Source organism: Macrobrachium nipponense, chromosome 19 (genome assembly GCF_015104395.2).
Source record: "Macrobrachium nipponense isolate FS-2020 chromosome 19, ASM1510439v2, whole genome shotgun sequence".
Classification (NCBI taxonomy): domain Eukaryota; kingdom Metazoa; phylum Arthropoda; class Malacostraca; order Decapoda; family Palaemonidae; genus Macrobrachium; species Macrobrachium nipponense.
The window spans coordinates 22,671,108-22,689,212 of NC_061088.1; the positions used below are offsets into that span (position 1 = coordinate 22,671,108).

The following is an 18,105-nucleotide window of genomic DNA, read 5'->3' on the forward strand; positions in this document are numbered from 1 at the left end:
ATGGATTGAATCCTAAGTTATGGCTATGAGTGATTAAAAGGTAGATAATGTACTTTGTGCTTCATTGAGATAAAGTGAAACATTGAAAAGTAATCTTATATCATAGAATACAGATCATAAGGTTAGAAGGTCACCACTTTATAAGACAGTAAAATTTAGAATATTAATAAAAGTGCATTGAGTAGTCTCGTGAAAGAATGAAGAATAATGATCTTAGTGACTACAAACAGTTCTAGATAATGTTTTAGAAGACTCTATTGTGATTTAAAAAAAATGTTCTCTATTCCAAGTTTCAGATTATAAAAAATGAATATTTTAACAACTTCCTAGTGTCCACAAAGCAAAATTATTTGTGTGCTGCTCTTCATAGTCGGCATAAATGTTATTTCATTTAGTATCTCGGTGAGACAATAACATAATGATAGATGTATTCAGATTACGTATGTATTATAAATTGAAGATGTGTAAAAGCATTGTCAGCCTAAATAATGGTGGTGTGTTGTAATGGTTCACCACTAATTTTTGTCTGCTAACATTATGTTCCCCACCAAGTACCACTGTAACATAATAGTACACACTCAAATGCACTAATTATGGTTTCCTGCCAGCATTATATGATATCAGCCATAAGTAATTTAACAAGCTATTATCTTCCCAGTAATTACAAAGAAAATACTTTTCCACTACAGTAGTATCTTAAGCCGTGATTTATTACAGTGGATAGTAGTCAGTGCTTTCATAAAAAAAATTTAAAAATAAGGTTAACACATCTGAGCCATTAAACCGTATTTTCTCAGATCTTTTATTTATTAAAGCTACACAAAGTTACAAGTTTGCAATTACTGTATAACTCCAAATGAATTAATTTTCCAACTCGTGCAGTTTCCACTAATAGTTTCTTACTACAATATTTTTCAAAAGTTAAAATAGTGTGAAGATCCTGCAGATGAGACTAGCATGTGTATAATTAATGCAGCATGTGACTTTGAAACCATGTCTTTAAAAGATTTTATTACAATTATTTGATAGAATAGCCTAGAAAACCTATTTTATGTAGGACATTCCCAGATTTGTAGAGAAATTAGTTTTGAACATGTTTCTTAATTTTGTAGTAATTTCTATATCTTTACAATCACAAGACAATAATTTTCACTACTGTATAGAGAGATCCTTTGTGTAGACTTTCCACTGCCATTGAGATAAATACTTTATCTACTGAATATATATATTTAAACTGTATAGTTGTACTCATATTTAATTTAGGTTATTACCCGTTGCTTGAAAAATGGGATTCTTGCATATTGTTCTTACTGATCATGTCTTTGCAAACACGATCATCTTTCTGCTGCATGCTCAGCTCAGCTAGCAACATTACTGTAATTGTGCCTAACTTGCAACTAGCCCTCTTGAGCAATGGATAACCTGCCTTAACTGACTAAGCAGAGATTTTGTCTTTTCAACTTGCTATCAAGTTTATCCTGCTAACAGTGATCCCATATTTTTTTGCAAAATTCTTCTCCATTCCTAAAATGTAACACGTAATAGAATAATGACTGATTATTAGTTTAATGATATTTCTTTTGCCCATGCTCAGTTCTGTAGATCCTGTCTCAGATGGCAATGTTATGCAATTAGAGGATTTCATTTAGTAACATTCATGGTTTCTCAAGCCTCATTAAAATGTCTTTTACTACAATTGTGGAGTTTTGTAAGCCATACCATAAGAACTTTTTTTGAGTCATTGGTTAAACTAACAAATAACAGAAACTTGCCACAAGTTTTACATTATCATCATTATACTGTTTGGAAACCTAATTGTGAGGACTGAAAGCCAGCTATAGTTAATGATGTTCCTTGCTGCAACATATAGAATAAGATAATAGTCTTAACTTTAATGCATTTCTCAGATAGTACAACGTATGATTACCACCTTAGTTCAGTGCCAGCATTAAGCAAAGTTAACGGAAAAACATTTTGCAAGCCTGAAATATTTGCTTTTATAGCTGAACAAATATTATTGATAATTATAATAGGTTTGATTCTTGTGGTTATAAATTTGCACAAGTGAGAAACTGCATATTCAAGGGAAAATATTCTTAAACAGCTTGAACTACACATATTTTGGAAATTTTCAGAACCATGCATTTGGTAAGCTTGATTTTTTCTTGGACTTTAAGGGGTTAATTTAAATATATGATATTGCCATTAAATATTTGCCGCTGAGGAAGTCAATAGTATAGTAAATTCTAAATTGATCAGTGTGCAGAAAAATAAGTTATTGAGTTTTACATAAACTTGGCTTGGTTATGTTAAGGTACAATTAAGTATAAGTACTAAAAGACAACTGCTGGTTGTACAACTCCAGCAAAATTATCTCCATGTGAGGATATGCATTACTCTTTTATTACTTTCATCGTACAATTTAAGTCTGATAACTTGTGTTCCTTTAATTTTAGGTACATAATAACTTCCTGCTCTGTGCCAAAGTTGTATTTATTCAATTAATTATTGAATTCTGTTAACTGTTCTGTATTACTATAGACTAGAGTCATTTTGTATTTATATAATTTATATGTGATATTTGCAGTTTGTTGAAGTTTTTTATTTCCATTACAGTGATTAGTTTGCTTTTGCAGTTCAAATAGGCAGTATAATGTGTTGTATGTTCAGTTGTAATTGTCAAAATGAAAATTTTACTTTATAGTATTGTTAAAAGTGTTGTGATCTATACTGCCATCTTGTGAAAAAGGAAAAAATAAACTATTGTGTCAAGAAAATAAGTTCAGTGGAGCTGCTGTTTATCTTCATGTACACAATTATGTTGAGGCATTCTTATCCCACATTAAATATCATTTAGGCAGTATGAATATCTATTTACTGTATATTGTAATATTCCTAAGTCAGTTGTGTTTTATATACGTCCGTAAATAAAATTTTGAAAGTTGTTCAGGGGTGTTTAATTTGCAACCTTTGAATGGTATCCTGTAACTGTCCCACAGCACAGACACCACCCAGGGATCAGCCACCTAGATGCTGTAAATTGGCCCAAGCATAAAAAAGGCCTCCTACTCATGGCAGTAGATAAAGGTAAGAAGGATGCTGTCATTCGAGACTTGCTGGGAAAGAAGAAAGATCTTGCTTCTACAAAGAACCATGTTGATCCACTGATCTGAACACTGATAAGCAAGAAAAGTTGGAGCTCTTCCACCAGACACTAATAACCTCCTAAACATAGCCTTGTCTTTGAAGCTGCAAAACCTGTCACTGAGAAGTCTGTCAGCCACCTATCCCAAAAATCTAGCAAAGAAACTGCTGAAGGGTAGACATTGCCTTAAACTCTTAGACTTTTGTTTCTGAGGAATTAAAAGCTACACCTTCCTGGAAGTCTCTTGAGAAGTTGTGGTTCTCCTCCAAAACACCATGTACCAACTGTGATCAAGGGAGCTATACCAAAAGACACCTCCAGAAACCACTCATCCAACTCTGTAGACATGACCATAGGCCACCGAGTAGCCAAGGTTACCCTCCCCAGATTGCTGCATTCATGAGTTAACGCAATAACCTTGAAAATGATGTTATAAATCTGCCAGCAAAGGCTCCAGAGGGGAAGCCCCTTTAAAAGTCATAACTTCCAAGGAATGTGATGACCCTCCTTCACCTGAAGAAACCGATTCTCAGAGATTTGATCCCAACACACTGATCTCTGGACAAACCACAGAAACCTCCTGCAGGGGAAGAATTGAGGAGATGTTGAAGCAGAGATATTTGTACAGCTGTTATATCCGTTAAAACTGGTATAAAAAAGACTGGAGCTGAATGGGAACGTGTATTGATCATTCAGCTTTCCACTTGAGGACCTGGATATTCTGGGAAAGAAAGTGATGAAGAAGCCTGATCACCTCTTCCCACCTATGGAGGGGGTTGTGAGGAAGAGTATACATGTCCTCTTGACTGAAACTTCTCGTGCTGGATAAATATGGTACCATACCATACACTTTGGTTATTGGAAGGATGCTTTCCAACTCCCTTAGGGTAACTCATTGTCTAAGCTTTTCCACTGTCTTATTTGATCCATCAAATTATAATCCAAGTGCTGGTCATCCCAGTATTAGATAACCCTGGCAGCTCATTGCTAGCCATAAGATGATTCGGATCCAATTTCTTAAGCTTTCTCAATGAGGAGTTGAGAGATCTATCCCCTTCTCTTGGACAAGTTTCAGTGGTTGATCCCTGTTAAGTTTATCATGCATCTAGTTTCTCCATTACTATAGTTCATCACTACCCTGGGTTTTACTTTCACAGTACAAATATTTTCTTTACATAAAAAATTACAGTGAATGCACGAGGAAATGAAATCTTGTGAAATTTACAGTTCTAACCCCAATACCTGGTCTTCAGTACAGGACCACATACATCACTATAAACAGGGTCATAACATAATTCCATATACAATGGAGAATTTTTCTGTAAGTAGTGGAATATACTCTACTGTAAGTTGCAATTCACTGAAACGTGAAATGGTATTTGGTACCACAAGTCATCCATAAGTAGTGAACATTGTGGCAAAATTAAACTTAGATGTTTATCTTTCATATAGACAAAAAATATGACAAATATGATTATGATAAAATAATAATAATATAATAGCAATTTCATTTTGTATATTTTTACAACTAACTTAACAATAATTTCCACAAGTTATAATAATTAAAAACTGGAACAAATTACACTAAATTATCATTTCCACAGAATGGTTAAGTGCCAGGAGTTCCTATTCCCACACTTACACAAACAGACCTCCTTGAGGTTAAAAAAAAAAAAAAACCAGGTCAGAAGTGTAGAAAATACATTCGTGATCAGTGATCTACATTAGTCACTTGTACTGAACCTCCACTCTAGGATAAAATGTAAAAAATTTGTCATAGTTAATAAGTAGTCATTAACAGCAATTAGTTTGGGGATTATTCCAAAACCTACTCTTAAAAACCTTAAGTAAAATAAGACATTAAATAACTTTACCTAAAAATTGAAAATGAAAATGTTACTGTAGAGATTTAAAAATAATTTAAAAATAGTAGTTTACAAATTCAGACTATTACGAATGCAGTTCCCAGAGTCACAGAGTGGAAATTAACTGGGACACCAAAAGGCTAATTAAATTTCAACTTAAAAATTAACAAATAGCAGAATAAATTAAGGCAATCTTATTGTTCCTTACAAACAATATATTCCTGAGTTTCAAAACGAGAAGAAAAGATCAAATACTTTATTCCTTTCCAAATAGGGAAATGCTACTTTCAGGAGAATTAGCTCTAATACAAAATGAGAATATTTTACCACCTAAATTCTACTGTGGACCTTTCAACATGATGGTAGCAATGGCCTATAGCAGAAAGGGCATTTCTGTATAAGATATTTATTGGCTGAGCAAAATTTAAAAAATATCACCAATCAATTGTCCATATAAAAATGGTTAGCTACTATTATAGTTGTCATACATTAATAATTGTTAGTTGGAAAATCTATATTCGCTTATGACACTTCTAAATCAATGGTTCCTAGAATACTAAAGCATAGTGCAAACTTTAAAGACAAATAACCAATCTACATTCGTTTAATAAAAAAATTTCATGGCACATAAACCACTGTTTTACATAAGCCTTTAATTCTGACAAAAGATATCAAAGCATGTCATGACTAGACTCCAAACTTATTCATAAATACTATTCATGAGCCACTAGAGGCCATTTTTTACATGCATACCATACAGCAGAAGAAGACAAACATACGTTAATTGGAAAAATAGTTCAAATGAAGATAAAGCTCCATGAAAAAACACATTAAACCAAAGATATAAACACATTTTCTCAGATAAATACAGACTTTCTCCTTAAACGGAAGAAGTTAAAGACAAATGGATGAGAACATATAACTTGCATATTCAAAAGCGAAATGATTGACCATATAACTCCTTGACCCTATCTTGACAAATTCCACATACTATTTGTAGGAAGGTTGCAAAACTCAAGCCAGTTAAAGTGGTAGTGCCAGTACACCTTAAGAAGCACAAAAAGTGTGCATATATCTTAAGAAACAGAAAGACGTAAAAAAAAATCACAGTGACAGGCACACTTTCACAAGACTTCAACTTTATTACAAGTCATGAGAAGCATAGGAGTGAGAATACTCCTGGATAATAGATTAAGGTATGAAAAAAAAAACAGAAAAGTTATTGCAATGGCTCTGGAAGATCTGGCCATTAATTAATAATAAATTGGAAGGCTTCTGATTAAGCCATTGCAGATAACCGCAATTACATGGTAATATGTAAAGATCTATACAACAAAGGACATTTTCCACAACAAATTTACATCATTCCAAGTTAATGAACAGTTAGGAGCTTATGTAAAACCAATAGTATACAATGGAATTATTAAAAATAATTACATATATTATACTTATCAAGTTGTTTCAAATAGAAAATTAAGAAACTGATAAAGGAATCAGCCTTCAAAGTTTCACAATACCAACCTGAACAAACACATCACAATTTTACCTGAAAGGTGCCCATATCTACTACAGAAGAGAAGTTCCTCCAGGAACATACAAAAAAGTTACTAGAAAAACCATTACAAAGAATAACTTGATTTGACAATCTGTCTGGTCTGGACATTCCATGGGTGCTTGAAAAATTACTTGCCTGGTATGTAATACGTGTACCATTAAAACTACGGCTGTAACAACTATTTTCCTCTAAATATATGTGTACTTGTACTTAATATAGTAATAATAAATCCCACATTGGTTTCCCCAGATTACTTCCTTGTTAAAGTTGTTACTAACTGATAACTTTCCTCTTTTTTTTTTTTATCCTGAAAAGTGACATCTGACATATTGCTGTTCTTATGATAATAAATCAGTGTTGTCATGTTGGATACACTCACTAAATAAAACAGACTAAATGAGTCCTCCAATCTTTCAATAATAAGTTATAATGAAAGTCAAAGGCTTAACTAAGTCAGTTACTCACATCTCCAATAACTAAGCTGGGCTATTATGCTCTTGGATGGCAACTAATTATGCACTGAATATTTGGATAAGACTGCACATCAAGCTTCAAGAGCTAGGACAAAAAAAAAATATGATAAATGACTAAAACCATAACGATGAGTCACTAGCATAAACATCTGTAGATGAGTGTGCAAATTTGCTATATCCTCCTTACAATGCACAGACAATGCTGTAGCATTGGTTACATAAGAATTTTATGAAAGGACAGGAAAAGAAGAATAAGAACATGCACTCATTAAAGTATGCTTAACTTTGTGGCACCAAACTACTTGGACCTATAAACAACTGAAAATGAAACTGGAATTAATGAAATACAAAAAGCTATCAATATGAAAAATTTTAAATCAATTTGTATTTTTCATAACGAACAAATCTTTGATCTTAATGTAGGGATAAATTCTCTGGTGGTAGCTAAAGTCCGGTTAAAAATAACAAACAATTGGTGGCAACAGGTATCAACCAATAGTGGAGTAGGAGGAAGCTACATGACCTGCTTTATCCCCGCTATGCATCATCTAACAGAATATTTATAATTTACTATCTTACAGAGCCTAACAAAATACTATTAGTAAAGAGTGAAGTACTGAAAAGAAATAAGTGTCACCATGATACTGTGTAAGGAACTGTGAATATTGGAATAAGATGATGATGTGGAATAAATTAAACTGCAGTAACCCATTGACAGTTGTAGTTTGTCACATGCCACCAGTCTTCACAAACTCTTTATGTACTATACCAAAGTGCAAGTAGTTTTGCAACAATTTGAAATCATGAAACAACACAATACTATCTCAGGTCAAACTCTTAAAGGCTGATGCAAAGCAAAGGTTTGTATTGTGAGCAAAATACTAACAAAATTCATAAATAGTACCATTTTCTCATAACAAGGGTTACAGATGGTTAGGAACACTAATAAAATTATTACCTTAAATAACAATAAAAAAAAATTAGCCTATAATGAAGGTAGAGCTTTCAAACAGATATTCCACTTAACTGGGCACTGAGTAAGATCAAATTGAAGGTCACTTAGATCAGTTCATGAAATAAGATGTAACATCTCCACATGGAGTATTTTGTTTCTGAAAAGAAAAATATGAAACCTATCATAAATTTTCATGTAAAACACTCATTTAAAAAAAATTAATAAAATACTCTATCAAATTACATAATATACAGCCCACGTTCATGGTTTGAAGATGTTTCAGATTCGCAGTCATGTGTCTACCAAACAGAAGAGCAGCAGTAGCAGTACTGAACATACCTAACCAACCAGTGGTTATCAGCTTGGAATTTCCTATAACTTTCGATCTTCCTACAGGATTGCCACAAAAAATATTAATTGCATTTCAAAACATTAAAATATTTCTAGTTTCTCTTTCATACTTTACCTTTTTGTTTAATCAAACCTGCTTTTCTAGCCGTGCAGTTAATTAGTTACTATATCTTATTGATAAGTTTGTTTAACACTAACAGATATTCTTTCTGGCTAGCTGTTATCAAGAAAGCTCTTGTAATAACTCTTTTATTTTGTAATTGATAATACTTTACACAAAATCAATCACATTTAATATATATATATATATATATATATATATATATATATATATATATATATATATATATATATATATATACATATATACATCAGTGTTCCCCCGTATTCGCGGGGGATGTTGTACCAGACACCCGTGAATAGTTGAAACCCACGAATAGTTAAAACCACCACTAAAAATGCTTACAACTGCCTATCTTGAAAGTTCAGATACCAAATGTATACCTTTAATAACATCCTACTTCAAATATACTTAAAATTACTAACCTATTACTGCAATAATCTTTGAGGTTATATTATTAATATCATTTCAAAGTCATCTTAAACATTTTACCATTAAAAATATACACCTACAGCAAATAACAGAGAGAGAGAGAGAGAGAGAGAGAGAGAGAGAGAGAGAGAGAGAGAGAGAGAGAGAGAGAGAGAGAGACCAATGAATGGCAACATCATATATCTGACCATCAAGAGTGAAATTATGAATTATTTCTGAGACAGAGAGAATAATAATGGAGAGAGAGAGAGAGAGAGATGAGAAAGAGATGGAGAAGAGAGAGAGAGAGAGATGGAAGGACTCCTAGACTCCTTCCTCCCCTCCGCCAATTCGTATATCAAACTGTCATTTACTCCCCAGCCCACCTTCCTCCAAGTGGATAAAAAGACTGGGGAATTGCCACTTTTAATTAATCTTATTAATATTTGAAATTAGTATAGGGTAAATCATTTATTTACACTACAAAAAAATAAACATACGTGAGAGAGAGAGATTGAGAGTAGAGAGAGCAAGAAGAGAGAGACGAGAGAGAGGAGAGAGATGGAGCAGAGGAGAGAGAGAGAGAATAAGGTTTATTGTTAGTTTGTTTCTTCATTAAACCTAAATTATTTATTTGTAAACTAGTACCGTATATTGTTATTTTACCATAAAATGTAGTAATGTCCTTAAAGATATACTTGTACATACACTTCCAGACAAACAGAGTTACCACTAGGACATACTAGTATCTTGTGTGGCAAGAAGAGAGAGAGAGAGAGAGAGAGAGAGAGAGAGAGAGAGGGTTATCCTTATTTAAAAGAGTGAAATTTAGGATAGATTATTTGTACTTCTTTATAAAATACTATCACATATGAATTTTGAATTTAGTTATATTACTATTATTATTATGCAAAAATATTAATAAACATACACATGTACCATATAGAAATTTTCTCATCTCAGTAAGAGAGAGAGAGAGAGAGAGAGAGAGAAGAAGAGAGAGAGAGAGAGAGAGAGAGAGAAGAGAGAATTTCATGATGCTGAGATATGGCAACACAAACACCCCCCCTCCTGACTTCTGACAGTTGTTGGACCCAGCCAACTCAGCTGGCTACTGGAGTTCAAAGAGAAAGATGCGGGGTAAAATGCATTTCTTTCATTCTTACATAATTCTTTTTATTTATACACTAAAATCTGGCTAATTCACTTTAGTATTTCTTTAATGAATTTCATATTATTGCTGTTTACATAATATTGATATTTGAAAATTAGTAAATCATCATCCCAAAAACATACATCTCTGTAAAGAGAGAGAGAGAGAGAGAGAGAGAGAAATGGAAAGATTATCGTAGTATTTGTAAAATACCTTTCACATATGATTTTTGTAATTACAGTTTATATTATATTATTATATTATTATTATTATTATTATTATTATTATCATTTTATTCATCATATTGAAAATATTAATAAACTTATAATACATACGTTGTACCATAAAAATCTCTCATCTCAGTAGAGAGAGAGAGAGAGAGAGAGAGAGAGAGTAGAGAGAGCAGAGGAGAGAGAGAGAGAGAGAGAGAGTCCTGCAGTTCGAAAGAAATATGCCTGAAGATTGGGATTTCCTTCATTCTTACATAATTTTTAAAATTTATAAACTAAAATCTTACTAATTCACTGTAGTATTTTCTTTATTGAAGTGATTGCTCTTTACATTAATATTAATATTTGAAAATTAGTGAATCACTTATCATACAAAAAGCATACATCTCTGTAAGAGAGAGAGAGAGAGAGAGAGAGAAAGAATTATGTGTTATTGTGATATCATTTAATCTTATTAAACTTACTAATACAGTATTGATCAATATTAATACTTTAAAATTAGTAAATCATTTTTGTATCATAAAAATGTATTTAGGCATGAAAATAACATCAAAATACACTAATTAGTGATTATTAGTCGGAAAATCCCGGGAATAGGCAAATTCACCGCAAATAATGGGTAGATATGGTCCAGAGAAAAATCCGCGAATCAGTGAATCTGCGAATCTGGAGAACACGAATACGGGGGCCCACTTTGTATGTGTATATATATATATATAAATAAAGGTTTTTGCCACAAAGGAAAGAATGAAAAAGCGAGATAGCAGAGTATTTTCAGTCCTGTTCAGACCCTTTACTAAGGTGTGTTTGTGTATGTTTTATATATATATATATATATATATATATATATATATATATATATATATATATATATATATATATATATATATATATATATATAATGTATATATAATGTATATATAATATATATATATATATATAATGTATACATAATATATATATATATATATATATATATATATATATATATATATATATATATATATATATATATATATATATATATATATATATAGATACTATATATATATATTATATATATATATATATATATATATATATATATATATATATATATATATATATATATAATATATATATATATATATATATATATATATATATATATATAGTGGACCTCCGTATTCGCGTTCTCCAGATTGCGAGACTCACACATTTGCGGATTTCTCTCGGGAACGTTTCACTGCATTATTCACGGAAAATTCGTGCATTCGTGGTATTTTTTTTATGATAAATCCACAAATTCCTGGGTTTTTTTGATGAATTTCATCATAATCATTTTTGTGATAAAAACTATTAAAAAACACCATGTAGGGGAAATTTTTCATTTTTGGGTTTTTCTTGAGTTTTAACTAACAAAATAGGTTGTTTTTTTTGGCATTTTTATAGGGGTTCCCCAAACACTTCGCGGATTCTAACTATTCACGGGGGGTCTGGTACGATCCCCCGCGAATACGGGGACCACTATATATATATATATAAAGCCGCAAATAGTTGGAACCCCTATAAAAATGCTAAAAACAGCCTATTTTGTTAGTTAAAACTCAAGGAAAACCCACTAAAAATGTTTATACTTGGTTTTCTTAATAGATTTATCACAAAAAGCGCATTTTGTGATGAAATTGATAAAAAAAAACCAGGAATTTGTGGATATTCTCATACAAAAAATACCACGAATGTGTGAATTTTCCGCGAAAATTCACACATTCACGGGAAACGTTCCCAAGAGAATCTGCAATGTGTGAGTTCGCTAATCCGGAGAATGCGAATACGGGGGTCCACTGTATAGGCTTTGCTGTTCTATCACTTACTAGAGTTCTAAATGAGAGTTTTTAATTAATTTTAAATGGAAAAACAATCAGTAACAGGTGCTGGAAAGCAGTGTAAAGAAATCACTTGGAAAACGGTGATAGTGCTGTCAGCAGGATCATAAAAAGTGGTGAGACATCATGAATTGAAATACTGTAATATATATTATATATATATATATATATATATATATATAGTATATATATATATATATATATATATATATATATATATATATATATATATATATATATATATACATATGATATATATATATATATATATATATATATATATATATATATATATATATATATATATATATATATATATATATATATATATATATATATATATATATATCTAATACCTATATATATATATATATACTATATATATATATATATATATATATATATATATATATATATATATATTACAGTATTCATTCATGATGTCTCACCACTTTTTATTGATCCTGCTGACAGCACTATCACTGTTTTCCAAGTGATTTCTTTACACTGCTTTCCAGCACCTGTTACTGATTGTTTTTCCATTTAAAATATATATATTATATATATATTATATATATATATATATATATATATATATATATATATAGTTATATATATACAGGCAGTCCCCGGGTTACGAGGGGGTCGGCTTACGACGGTGTCGGCTTACGACGTTACGACGCATGTTCCGGGGTTACGACGCATGTTCCAGGGTTACGATGCCTACAACACTCATTTGGGAGATGAAATATGACACCAAAAATGCAAAATAATCAATATTTGAAGGTTTTTTTGATGAAAAATGCCATAAGAATGCAGTTTACATAGTTTTCAATACACCCAAAGCATTAAAAGTAAGGTTTTCTTAGGATTTTTTACGATGTTCGACGCGTAAGACAGACCAACCAATCTCAAAGAATTCTTTTATAGATGGTCTTGGCCTGAATAGTGCTAGATGGTACAATGACAAGTGTTTTCTTTATCCTACTCAGAAAGATGTGACAACCGTGTATGTTGGCTATCTTCATTACAAAACACCAGGTATGTGCAAGATGAATGTTTACCTAGTCTGTGCAAGATGAATGTTTACTTAGTCTCATGCTTTTTCATAAGGGGAAATGGGCAGCTTTGAAGACCCACAGCAGCTACCAAAAATAAGTTTCTCCCAAGTCGAAATCTGTTTTTTGACAGAGTAACCGCTGTTCATCACAAAACAGACCAGATCAATTTTTTCTGGTCCGAAGTATAGTCACAGGTTATCAACTATTTATTTTATTCCAAATACCTACTAGGGTTTGGCAAGAAAGAACAGGAAACAACACAAGAACCTTTACGTATACTGTCTGTATATTCCTTGTGGTTCTAAGGTGACTTACCAAATAATGTTGAGTCTGGCTGCCGAATTATTGTGCCTTCACTGCAATATCTCAGCAGGTTCACCACCTTCAAGGTATACAGTAATAGTGTTTCAGGAAATTTTGATCCAGTATATTTACAGGTTGTCAACTGCATTTTTTTATTCCGGATATCCACTGGGGTTTGGCAATATTTTTTATTCCGGATATCCACTGGGGTTTGGCAATAAAGAATAGGAAACAACACAAGAACCTATACAGTGGTCCCCCTGTATTCCCAGGGGATGCGTACCAGACCCACCCACTAATAGCTAGAACCTGCGAATAGTTGGAACCTCTATAAAAACACTTGAAAAAGGCTATTTTGTTAGGTAAAATTCATGAAAAACCCACTTAAAAATGTTCATACCTGGGTTTTTTTAATAGTTTTATCACAAAATGTGCATTTTATTATGAAATTGATAAAAAAAACCAGGAATATGTGGATATTTCTCATAAAAAAATATCGCGAATAAGCAAATTTCCAGCGAATAATGGGTAGATATGGTCCAGAGAGAAATCCGCACATGTGTGAGTCGGCGAATCTGGAGAATGCGAATACAGGGGGCCCACTGTATTTGTATTTTGTTATTCTATGGTAACTTTCCTAAAGGTAGTCACAAGTTTTTGCTTTTCAGGAATTTTTAATCCAGGTAAGGTCAGAAGTTATCAAAAACTTTCTTTACTCTGGATACCCATTAGGGTTTGGCATTAAAAAACAGGAAACATACAAACCTATATATGTATTATCCCTTGTGGATATAAGGTGACTTACCTAATTAAGTTGGGTCTGGCTGCAAGATTACTGTGCCTTCCCCATTTCAGGAATACTGCCCCTAATAACAACCCCTTAAGCTCTGAGACTTCTTCAAAAGAAACATTTCTGAAGTTAATGAAGTAATCATGCAACTTAGGAAAGTAGTGAGGGTCTGCCTTTTTAATGAGGGACACTAAAATAACTCTACCTATAGAGAGAGAGAGTGGTTTGTTTGGGCTAAGGTGTAGGAAAAAATAGGACCATCTGGGATGTTTGCCGTGACATCTGGTAACCCTTGAGTGCTTGAACCAGGCATAATGTTTTACACAAAATACTGAGTTCTCTTATCAGAGAAGGGGATTTTCCTTCTTAAAAGGTCCTGGTCCTGATTCTTGGCCATGAAACAAAAGTAAATGACAACTAAGTGTGAGTGATGAAACATTGTCCCTGTCTAAGAGAGTTCAGTACACTAAATACACTCCTGATACCAAAGTGGTCAAGAAGACTGCCTTTTGGAGCATATGAGTTTTAGCGGTATTGGGCCCACTGAAATGAGGGGATGACAGGAGTCTAAGAACCTTATTCAGTAACACTTGAGGTCTCATAGTGGCCACCAAGTAATAGGTTTTTCCTATGACAAAACCCATTACGTAGTTACAGTGCACACTTTTTTTTGTTGCATAATCTAATATGTATACTTTTTACAAAGGAAGTTGCTTTTTGTTTTCATTGTTGTTCACTTAACTGGCCTTTGAGAAGCTAACTAGTTAGCACTTGGAAGAGATGACCAGTTGACATAAGTCAGTCAATTTCTTTCTTTCCCTTTGTGTTCACAATACCTAAGAGTAATAGTTGAAAAAGTATTTACATACATACATATGCTTTACTTCTGCCCTTTATTTTGGTACTTTGTTGGTAATGGCTCTAAATTTGTCTACCTTTTACCCTTAACTTTATTTCACTATTAGTAACTGTACATAGTTTCTTTAGTTCTTTCAATTTTGATCATTTTTATGGAGTAATAGCAATTATTACAACTGTTGCTACAACACAGCCAATGAAAAACTTACTTTATAGATATTACATGGACAAAAACTCCAACTCCTGGACCAAATATGCAATTAGGCTTTTTAAATGTCTGTAATCAGACCAATACTCTGTCATGCAGATGATATCTTCACTTCAGAGCAAAGTGACTACTTCACCCAGTAGGATTATGATTCTTTGATGTAGTAGGCCCGCTTAAACATAACTTACAGACCTTAGGTATTTTCTGCTTCTCACGGCAGTTGTCCTTTGAATCTTAGCTAGCTCCTCTTTCATCTGGTAAGAAATTAGTACTTTTCTGTTGAAACCTCACCAATGTACTGGATAACCTCTTATTATTTCTAGACACAGGTGTAGTAATAGCCGATATAATCCTGTCCAAAATGTCCAACCTGCCCTGTCTCTTCTTCCTTATCATAGACACCATCAGAAAGGAGTCCTCTACCAATACCTTAAACTTGTGCTCTACATGGAAGATTCTGTTCTTTCCTTCCATGCCAAGTATTTTTGTTTCTCAATGTCTACTCTTCATGGTCTGTCAGTCCTTTTGACTTTTCTACTTCTCTAATTGACTGTAGGGTGACTTTACCTTCTCTGTAGTTTACATCTTTAATTCCAGCCACTGCTTTTTGTGGGATCTATTAGTAACAAAAAAAAAAAAAAAAAAATAAATATATATTATATATATATATTATATATATTATATATTATATATCTATACATACGATACATACATACATAAACATACATACACACTATATATATATATATATATATATATATATATATATATCTATATATATATATACACATACATACATACATACATACATCATACATGCATGCATGCACGCACGCACACACGCACACACACACACACACACATATATATATATATATATATATATATATATATATATATATATATATATATATATTAATATATATATATATATATATATATATATATTCTTCATCTGACTCATTCATTGTTCTGGAAATACCTACTCAAGGATACCCTTTTGACTCTGTAATTAATTTATATATTTTATTTTGTTGGCCTTGGTGTCAATTCATTCATTGTTTTTGAATCTCAGAATAAGCCACCAAACCAATATAATGTCCTTGTTTGTTTGAATGCTGTTGTATAATGGTTTTTAATACCAGTTTCTGCTTGTTCTTCTGCCTTGACACACTTGAGTCTGGTTTGTTCCTACCTTGGTCAGATAGATCTTACATCTAGAACACCAGAATTTTGTGTAAAATTATTGAAAAAAGAACAATTGCTATAGACTTTACAAAATGAAAAATAATGAAGGTGGCATTTCAACGAGATAAACACTACAAAAAACCAAATGCGCCTTCAGCTGGATTAGTAATATTAAGGTAAAAGTGTGAGTGGGGATCATACCCCAAGCACTAGAGTTTTGTACGGTATATTCTACAGTACTTAGCAACAGGCAATTCAAAGGAATTATTCATTACCTCACACCAAGCCAGCATGAATTGAAGTACATTACAAGTAAAATTAAAATTCAGTTTCAAGCACAAATGTACTTCTATCACCAGCTGGCGTTAAAGATAGTTTAATGCCATGTACTTATTAGTATGAAATCAAAAGAGGCTTCAGGAGCTAAATAATAGAGAGACTATTTTCCTAATTTTCTCATTCATATCATCATTAAATATATGATTCTACGTATCTTCATAATCTCCAATGCATCACTTCCTGGCCTGTATCTCTTAAATTAAGGCCACAACAGTGACAGCAGATGGGTAAGATATTCTAAAAATATTGCTAACAAAATTAATATGAACCATTCACCTAGTAATGCCAACTTATTTAACCAACAACCATGACAATATTTGGCCATTCTGAAGTAAATTTATAAATTATGCCTAAATAACAAAAGGATCATAAAATACCCAAAACTTATTTCATCTAAAATACACAGACAATAAATTTAATATTTGTAAAAAAGGGCATACCTTATACGAACAAGAATAACTGATATTATGTCCAAATGCTCAACACAAATAATAATAATTCTTACCTGTTTAAAGCTCATTATGACTACGCATCATGTTGACTCTGCAGCTGCTGCTGCTGGTTTTGAGGTTGTTGTTCAGGAGGTGGCTCATCTTCTCCTACTTCAATATTAACATTTATTTCTAAACGTAAATGAATGTTCGTAACCATAAATCCTACTGCAATTAGTAAAGGTAAACGAACACGTGAAGCCCAAGCTAACTTGAAGAGAAATGCGAGTGTAGGGGGGAGTCCTCGTGACCCTCCAACTAATATTGAGGTCAAATCCCGTAACATCTTTAAAACATCTGAAAAAAAAATATAGTGTCTCAGAGGAGTAAACAAACTGGGATCCATACAACTTATAAATACCAATTCTTACAAGTTTTGTAGGTCAAAATAAATTCATGACTCTAAATTACTCATAAGTTTTACAAAATCAACGAAAAGACTAGAATCTCAATAAGTTTACAAAATTAACGAAAAGACTAGAATCAAAGCACAGTCTCACTTCCATGGCTATGCCAGATGGCCTTTGAATAAGAAAAAGTTTTAAATCTGGCAGAATATCTTACCCATCTGCTGTACATACTACAATTCCAGCGTGATAGGCCCTTGTGGGCTTAACAAACCACCCTTGAGCAGACTTCAAGACTTTAAAAATATAAAAAAGCACATCTGGAGGAGCATATTCAATGCTGTCTGATTTGTACAGAAGGAATTATTGTGTAGAGACTATGCCTGACTATTCAGA

The 18,105-nt window shown here is 32.3% G+C and overlaps 1 protein-coding gene and 1 long non-coding RNA gene across 2 annotated transcripts in view; one reads left to right on the forward strand and one right to left on the reverse strand.

Annotated features, from left to right (window-relative positions):
- Positions 1–18,105, forward strand: part of LOC135214996 (uncharacterized) — a 262,394-nt gene that overhangs the window by 10,668 nt on the left and 233,621 nt on the right. The gene's annotated exons all lie outside the window — the stretch shown is intronic.
- The window catches only part of LOC135215013 (uncharacterized), a 25,292-nt gene continuing 11,833 nt past the window's right edge, over positions 4,647–18,105 (reverse strand). The window contains exons 2-3 of the long non-coding RNA XR_010314540.1: positions 17,377–17,659; positions 4,647–8,150 (exon numbers count right to left, since the gene is read on the reverse strand). This is a non-coding gene — a long non-coding RNA (uncharacterized LOC135215013). The remainder of the gene's footprint in view (positions 8,151–17,376; positions 17,660–18,105) is intronic.